Below are 10,177 nucleotides of genomic sequence, written 5' to 3' on the forward strand. Positions count from 1 at the left end.
TGAACCCTCTCTTCTGGTGAAGACTTTAGAGGTTATTCAGAAGAACCAAGCTGAGCTATCTTCTCGCATGGACGCGTAAGAGACTACAAATGCTGAGTTCCGCACCTTCATGGAGAGGCAGACTGAGAGCAATGCTGGGATTCACGACATGCTGGCCAAGATTATGCCTAAGCTAGGGTCGTCTTAGTCTTTGTGTCTTAGTAGTTTCTCTTTGTTTTTGCATCTGCTTCCTATGTATTCTCTTTTGTACTTCTGACAATTATCCTTCTGCAAATCAATGACAATTGTCCTTCTCTCATATTGTTTGTTTTTTCATCTGAATCTTTTATGTTTTTTGATGTCATGACAAAAAGGGGGAGAAAATGTGATAAATGATCTGATTTATATTATCAGTTGCTGGAAGAAAGTCTCCACATTTCTAACAAGAATTTGCAAGTTCTGTGTCTTTGAGTGTTTTGCAGGAAGTGAAGATCTTCTTAAAAGCTCAACATGACAAGCAAAGACATGTGGAAAAGCAATTATGTATGGAATCAAGCTCATGGAACTTGAAGCAAGCTGAGTGCTGTAAAGCTTCAAGATCAGAAGCAAGAAGGAAGAATGTTCTGATATTCCGATGATAGAATATGCTCTAACACATTCTTATTCCTTATATGTTCTGATGCATGTTTTTAGTTCTAAAATATGCTCTGAAACATTATTGCTTTTTGCTCTGATACATATTATATGTTCTGATACATATTTTATGTTCTGATTCATTCATGCTCTGACTGTTGTCATTTAGCTTGTTCTGTAACATTTCAGGATGTAGAGATGCTCTGATGATGCTCTGGTACATTCAACAATGTTCTGATACAATCTAGCATGCAATGATTCAAGAAGAAATTCAAGCTCTGAAGCTGTCCTATGGAAGCAAGAATCAGAAGCTGTGAATGTTCTGAAGATCTAAGCATATGTGATCGTCTCAACTGAAATGGAAAATACTCAGGGAAGTCCTTTATTTATAAATTTCTTCCAGTATTTATTTCAGGGGGAGATTATTTATCTCAGGGGGAGATTGTTAATCTCAGGGGAGACATATTCACACACTATGGTTATATGCTTATGCTATAGCTGTGTAATTGTCTTTAGCCGTCTGATATTCTGATCGCAAATTCATATCATTTATATATGTTTTTGTCATCATCAAAAAGGGGGGAGATTGTTAGAACAATATTTGTTCTGATCAATATTCTTAGTTTTGATGATAACAATGTATATAATTTTGTATGAGATAATGTGATACTCTAATACTATGCAATTTCCATTTCAGGAATTATATAAAGAGTATGCACAAAATCAGCGCAAGAAGCACTGACTTAGAAGGTTCAGCATGCAACATCAGAACATGGTCTGGCAAGACATCAGAAGATGGTCAAGCAGAATCAGAACATGGGTCTATGGAAGCATCAAAAGAACTTGAGATCAAAAGCAGAAGCACTGAAGTTCTCATGGTATCACGCTCAGAAGCACTTCAAGGTCAAAAGACAAGAAGATGCTCTGCACCAAGCTGTTTGACTCTGATGATATTCAAACGTTGTTCACACAAACATCAGATCAGAAGCAAGTACTAGCTGGCAGGCTACGCTGACTGACAAAAGGAACGTTGAAAGCTATGAAAGGCAATGTCAGTAGACACAGCGAAAGCAAGGCTCGAGGTAGTTGACAAAAGAGTGAAACATTAAATGCAATGCTGTACGGATTACGCAAAGCATTAAATGCTCCCAACGGTCATCTTCTCAAACGCCTATAAATATGAAGTTCTGATGAGAAGCAAAGCTACGAATTCTGAATACAAGAATCTTATGCAAAAACGCTGAAACGCTGTTCAAATCAGAAGCTCTCAAACTTCATCATCAACCTCACTATATTGCTGTTGTAATACTTTAGTGAGATTAAGCTTAAACTTAAGAGAAAATCACAGTTGTGATAATAGCTTTATAAGAAGCACTGTAACTCTTAGAATTTGTTTACATTAAGTTGTAAGAACTAGAGTGATCAGGTTGTTGATCAGTATACTCTAGAAAGTCTTAGAGGGTATCTAAGCAGATTGTTCCTAGAGTGATCAGGTTGTGATCAGTATACTCTAGAAGACTTAGAAGTTGTCTAAGTGGAAAACCATTGTAATCTCGTGTGATTAGTGGATTAAATCCTCAGGTGAGGTAAATCACTCCAAGGGGGTGGACTGGAGTAGTTTAGTTAACAACGAACCAGGATAAAAATCATTGAGCAAATTGTTTTTATCTTACAAGTTTTAAAGCTACACTTATTCAAACCCCTCCCCTTTCTAAGTGTTTTTCTATCCTTCAAAATGTTATTTTATGTAAAAAAAATATGTGTACTGATAAGTCTCTGTCATTGCATGTATTTTGTCGAAGAAACATAGAGAAACAAGTAAAAAATGACCAGATTTGAAGAATAATGGCCAAAGAATGATACAAAAAAGACAAAGTATTAAGAAATAGGGATTTGGGGAAATTTGGCGGAAAAACGGAGCAAATGCGAGCAACTTACTAGAATAATTGCGCCAGTCATTGCGTGCATGATGAACCTTTACAATTGCATTGCGCGCGCCATGTTTTCCATGACACGCGATGGACCATTTTTCTAGACAAATTCAGACATGTTCTGACTGTTTTCTAAAGACTTTAAAAGGCGATTTTTGGCATCTTTTTAGGGGTTCTACGATTTTACATTGTAAGTGACGATTTACAACACCAGAAGTAAGATTTAGAGTGCATTTGAAGCCATTGAAGGTTAGTTCTTTAAGGATCATCTTATGCAAACTTCTTATTATTATTTGGTATTGTAATTTAATCATTATGAGTAGCTAAGTTTCTCTTGGTTAGGTTTTATAGGGTTAATAGCATTTTTGCCCCCTGCCATATATGCGACTTTTGGTTTTGCCCCCTATAAAAAAATTGTAAAAACACCCTTATCATTTCAAGATTCTGTTTGTTTAAATCTTGGGAGAAAATGACACACTCATGTGCCTATGTGTCATGCTATGTTGCATTACTTTTTGTTTTTTTAATTTTTTTTAATTTCAATTATGCTGACATGGATTTATTATTTTTTATTTATAATTATTTTAAAATCCATGTCATATATTATTTTATTTTTAAATTATTTAAATATTATAAAATTATGAAAAATGTATGAATTAAGAAAAATCAAAAACAATATTTGTACACACATAGACTCTAACCCAAATCCTCGAAAATGCCCTCAAAGTGCCAACCATTGGACCACTCACGTAGATGTGAATGGTTCCTTAAGTAAAACGTATATATTACATTTTTTAAAAGTGAAACGTATATATTGCATAATTTTTGTTTACAATATTATATATTTAAAATTAATTAATATTATATTATTATATAGATATTATTTAAAAATAAACTAATATATATTTATAAAAAATTTGAAATTAATTTTTAATATATAATAATATATTAAAAAGGTGTGGGAGGATAAAAAATGCATTCTCATATGATATGCCATATATATATATATATATATATATATATATATATATATATATATATATATATATATATATATATATATATATATATATATATATATATATATATATATATTTTTGGATAAAATTCTTTTAATGACAAGGCACTTTAGTTGTTTTCTATTGGATGACAGTGTAAAATAATTTTACACTGTCAGTGCATATAAATTAAACATATATATATATATATATATATATATATATATATATATATATATATATATATATATATATATATATATATATATATATATATATATATATATATATATATATATATATATATATATATATATTTGGATAAACTGAAATAAAAAAATTTTGAATAAACTAATATTATTTTTTAATATATAATAATAAAGTGTTATATATTTAAAAATTAATTGAAATTAATTTTTAATATATAACAATAGACTAAAATTAATTTGTATTATATAATATATATTTGGATAAACTAAAATAAAAATATTTGAATAAAATGAAATTAGTTTTTAATATATAATAATAAACTGATATATATTTAAAAATAAATTGAAATGAATTTTTAATATATAACAATGAACTGAAATTAATTTGTATTGTATAGTATATATTTCGTAAATAAAATAAAAATAGATGAATAAAATGAAATTAGTTTTTAATATATAATAATAAACGGATATGTATTTAAAAATAAATTGAAATGAACTTTTAATATATATTAATAAACTGAAATTAATTTGTAATATATAGTATATATTTGAATAAAACAATATTAATTTATTAATATATCAAATAAAATAACACTTGAATAATATAAGATATACAATACAAAAGCACAAGTTTTCATGAAACCTAGTGGTAGTACCTCTTACTTGGTATATTGCGGACTTGGGTTGAACTCCCATTGGCCACAAAATTTTATAATTTTTCATCTTTTAAATTTTCAAAACATAATATAATAATAAATAAAATGCCTACGTGGAATTAAATATAATTACAAATAAAAATACATTATTCCATGTCAACATATTTAATTAAGAAAAAAAAGTCCAGTCAGCGTGCCAAATAAGCATCAGGCGTATGTCTTTTTCCTCCAAGTTCTAAAAAAACAGAATCTTCAAATGACAAGGGTGCGTTTACAATTGTTTTTTTACAGGGGACAAAACCAAAAGTCGCCTATATATGGCAGGGGGTAAAATGGTATTAACCCAGTTTTAACCAATTTAAAAACTGTTGGGAGATATGTTTGATTTGTTATTGCACGAATAATTTAAGTTATAATTCTATTCCATTGCTTCTTATTCGTAATGTTTTTTATGTGAGACACTCTTTTAATCTGATTTTGGGTACTCGGGGAATACTGACTATTAGTCCATGCGTTGGACCTAGAGTAATTGTTGTACTTATGCCAGTTGAATAGGGATAGGAGACCTCAATTAGTGGCTTCTGAATTAATATGCTATTGCATCTCTTAATCTCACTTACTCCCGTTGGCCAGGGATATGAGACATCTAGTAATTAGTGAGTTATACACCAAGGGATTGGTTGTACTGGTTTTATTAGTTCTCTGTGGATTTATAGCAATGATATCATTCATGTAATACATCGAACATCAACAGGGGAGAAATAGGGAATTCTATACAAAACATGATCACTTTTGTATTATTGACAGAACAAACTTTTACCTTTTTCCCAATTAAAAGTAAAAAATCCCCCCATTTGTTACTTTCTCAATATTTCACAACAATGTTTGTTAAATAGCAGTTCCTGTGGATACAATATCTTTTTTATTATTTTGACACTATCAATACAGTTGCCGGATGAGAATAATTAGTGATATAATGGTTACCTATTGTGGCGATTAACATTTGACGAAGAATCGAGAATGATAAAAAATATTGCATGAACAACAACACCTCTACTCAATCCCCACAAACATGATGCTTTCAATCTCAGTGCTAACTGTTCTTAATGAAAACTTTGAGATAGAGAAAAAATACAGCTAGAGTTTCAGAAGCCGAATTTTATCAAGTGTAAATACTTCAAGAGAAAGGTTTTATTTATTAAACCGCTTGTATGGGCTGTAAGCTAAACAAAGCCACTTAAGTGCATCGTACCTTACGTTATACTGTATTCCACTAAAATGCACAATATCTTACAGTGTTAAGTATTCCCTTTAAGTACACCAGGCCTTACGGTGTTCTGTAGTTCATTTAAGTATATTGTATCTTACGGTGTTCCGTATTTCACTAATTAATCAATGGTACTTCACAAGACCACACAGTCAAATATGTTTCCCTTACTCATTTTATCATTCATCAATATATCCTTATGTATGTGACCATATAGGTTCTCTTGATGTTGGCAATGATACTAAATCACACATTTAATATGATAAATAGTAAGATGTAACTAGCAGCAATTTTCCAATGATACTAATTTTTTGGAGTACCCATCAGCCTTATTTATAGTCATGCTATTACGGACAATGTTTGAACAACAATAAATTACTCGACTTTACATCTATGCTCCATTGTGGTTTCAGGTCAAATGGTGGTATTCACAATTATCACCTTGAGAATAACTTATGACACTAGTATAACTGTAACTCGGTTTTTTGAGGCGAACTGACTTCTTGCTCTTTTTTTTTTTGATATTTTTTATTTTTGCAAGAGTCGCCACCGACTTTTATTTTATCCAACATTTAGGAAAGGCATAAAAGAACAGGAAAGACCTTTTGACAGATTTTGGGTTCGGGGGTTGGTTATACAAAGGGAAGGTTTTAAGCACCCTTTGTATCCATGGTTATCCATGGGCTCTTAATTGCTTAGCTCACTTTTTAAATGCTTTATTGATTTGAAAATAGAAGAAGTGAAGATGGACAATAGGTCACATAGGTCTCTGAAGAGTTTCACCGGGAATAATGCCCTTCAAATACCAGATGAAAGTTTTGAAAATAGATGAGAATTTTTGAAAATACGTTGTTTGAAAATGAAAGTGTTTAAGCAAGCAATTAGGAGTTATCTACTCTCAATTTATAAGATCTTTCCTACGCATTTAATACTTTTCTTAAATGATGGTATGATTAAAAAAAGAAGTAAATAAGAGGGAAAACCATAGAGGTGCAAGTGTGCAAAGTGCCCTTTTTTTAAGTTTTATCTTGATTATAAATGTTTTAGCTCAAAGGTAAAAAATATGGTCCAAGTGGACAAAAGGAAGATGACGGAAACATAAACAATGCGTCCAAATGGACAAAGAAAAAATAGAGGAAGCATAAATAATATGTCCAAATGGACAAAGAGAAAATAGCGGAAACATAAATAATATGTCCAAATGGACAAAGAAAAATAGCGGAAACATAAATAATATGTCCAAATGGACAAAGAGAAAATAGCAGAAATATAAATAATATGTCCAAATGGACAAAGAAAAATAGCGGAAACATAAATAATATGTCCAAATGGACAAAGAAAAATGACAGAAACAATAAATAATATGTCCAAATGGACAAAGAAAAAAATAACAGAAACATAAATAATATGTCCAAATGGACAAAGTAAAAATAGCAGAAATATAAATAATATGTCCAAATGGACAAAGAAAAAATAGCAGAAATATAAATAATATGTCCAAATGGACAAAGTAAAAATAGCAGAAATATAAATAATATGTCCAAATGGACAAAGAAAAAGTAACAGAAACATAAATAATATGTCCAAATGGACAAAGAGAAAATAACATAAACATAAATATGATGATTGATAAAATAAAGTATAAAGCAAGAAATATAAAGAACAATATAATAAAATGCGGAATTTAAAGTTAATTGTTAGTATGTTAGCACGCGAATCATCTTGAAGCTAGTCAAGTATATCTACGATGTTAGTGAAGATCGATGGTGAGTGAATGATGATCTCGGATTTAAAGTTGATGAAAATTTATCAGAAGCTTGATAGAATCATAGCGACTACACGATAAATTTCCAAAAGTTTTAAATCAACTGCATACAATCTCTGTCATATTTGATCTTTTATTCTGATTCGGGACAAAGGAAAAAGATAAGAAATAATATCAAATAATATACAAAACAAATATAAAACAAATTAAACTTAATTCATTCTTTTTGTGATTTTTTTGGAATTGATTTTAAGTTAATTAACAAGCTAATTAAATAAATAATTATACAAATAATTAAACTTAACAAGAAAAATATTATTTTATATGTCAAAAATTAGACTATAAAAAATATAAACCTAAATCTAAAAGGAAAATATTTTTGGAGTTTTTTGATTGGTTGAAAATAATTAAAAAAAGCAATATTTACATAATTACTAATTAATTAAGCAAAATAAATTAATTATGAAAAGAAATAAAATATTTTTATGTTAAAAATTAAATAAACATTTTATCAACTTAAAACTAAAATTAAAACATTTTTTTGAGAAATTGAAAATATGCATAAATATGGAGTTTTTAATTCATGAACTCCTAACACTACTACATATTAAAAATTACATTGTACTTACTCTATGATGTCCCAAGAGTGGAATAGAGTGATTGAAATTGATTGAAAGTGGCTATTTGAATGAGCCTTGATTTTTACAAGTTTCTTGAAACTTTTGCAAAAAATATAAACTTAAACTATGACTTTGTGGTGATTGTTGTTGTTCTTTGTGTTCCTCCCCCCTTTTTTCCCTCTCCTTAAATGAAGAAAATGAAGCTCTATTTATAGGCAAATGATTTGATCTTGAACCCTTGCAAGTTGGAATTTTCATGATTGATTTTGTGGAAAAAATATGATAATGGAATATTTTCAATGAGTGCATTTCTTAACCATGGTTAAAACACTCAAGTATTATTCTCTTCAATCTTGCAATAATATATTTAAGCATCTTGAATGGTCATTGCATGCATCACATGAGCATCTTGGATAATATCTTTGAATTATCTCACTTTAATTAAACTTTAAATGAATAAAATTTAATTAAAATGAAATAAAAGTGCCATGAATCATGGATAGGTCGTGGATGCCCTTTAGACATATGGGAATCAAGATTGAATCACAAAAGAATTGGCCTTTTTGAAAAAGAATCAAGTTTTGGTCATTACTTGTTTTATGCATTTTCCCAAAAAAGGTCAACTTCATCAAGGCATATATCCCTCAATTTTGATCCTATGAAAGTGTTCTTGTACTTTTTGTAAAGCCCAAGATGTCCTCTACAAGCCACTTTGGAAGTGTTTTTGCATTTGGAGAAGTTAACTTGATGATATGGACTTTGAAAAAAAACTGCTTTTTGTTGACTTTGAAAATGACCTGTAATATTTGGCTTATATCTCTTAGGCGGAAGCATTTCTTGACCTTGGTCCCAACATCAAAGTTGTAGAGAATTGAATTTCCTTGAGAATGAGCTTTGGTTGGAATTTTTCTGATAAATTATGAGAGAGTTATGGTCGGTCAAAGTTCAGTTGACTTTTAGGTAAAAAACTCTAATTTTGCAATTTTGAGTTTTGTCGATTTCTGAACTTTTCATGATGAATTATGATCAACCATTGATCACATGATGAATCTTTTGACAAAATATGGATGTTGACAAAAAATTGCATTTTTGACTGTCTGTTGACTTTTTGGTCAAATTGGTCGTCTGCTGACTGTTTGAGCTGTTGACTGTGCGTCCGAGCGAATCGAAGTTTGAAAATTTGTCTGGTGGTACTTTGAGACATATGGAGATCCATGAAATCCATTTGAGGTCTCAAAAACTCGTTCTCCTGAAGAAAAAAAACAAAAAACCTAGTTAGGGACTGTTTGTGTAGGAGACAGTTAGGCGTACCTGATTTTTGTTTAGTGTTGAGTCTCTGTTGATCACGTGATTATCAGAAGACTTCTAGAACAAAATCTTGGAAATTTGAAGTGCGAAAAATTGATTTGACTGATGGTACAAACACGGAGAATTGCGCTGATAGCGGGTTTGACTGGTAACTAGTTGTCCGGGTATTAACGTAACAGTTAAAGTGAAAACTTAACAGTTAAAGTCAATTTTTTCTTTTTTTGTTTTTTGTTGTGTTAATGGTGAGAAATTATTTACATGATTTGTTAGAAAAACACAAATATAATAAATAACTAAAATACACTGTACGCGAACAAAATTACCGTCAATAATAAGATTGAAAGGGATTTAATGCATAGAAAAATAAATATTTAACTAGCAATAAACACACATAATATTATCTTACTAGTTAAACGACGGTATAATAGATAGTGTAATACTTAATACTAACAGTACAAATATTACCTAAACAAAACGTAGCGAACAGTACGGTAAACATAAAAAACGGTACATTCTAAAAAACAGAAGATACGACAAACTTTACATATGACGATTAATAATCCATGCTATGAACAACAGAAAATAGATGATCGGAAGTGTAACCATCGCAGGTCCGTATTTTTCAGGACTATGCAGACAGAAGAAGGACATGATCACCGTAAAAATAGTGATGACTATAAGAAAAAGTGTATCCATCCACTTTGCCATTTTTGCCGGGGAAGAAGAGAAAATGATTATGAGATAGAAGTTTGAGAAATTTGGGAGATGAGTGAAATTTGATGTGAGAATTTATGGAAAAAATGAGGAG

The sequence above is a fragment of the Vicia villosa genome, linkage group LG5 (genome assembly GCF_029867415.1).
Source record: "Vicia villosa cultivar HV-30 ecotype Madison, WI linkage group LG5, Vvil1.0, whole genome shotgun sequence".
NCBI classification, from domain to species: Eukaryota; Viridiplantae; Streptophyta; class Magnoliopsida; order Fabales; family Fabaceae; genus Vicia; species Vicia villosa.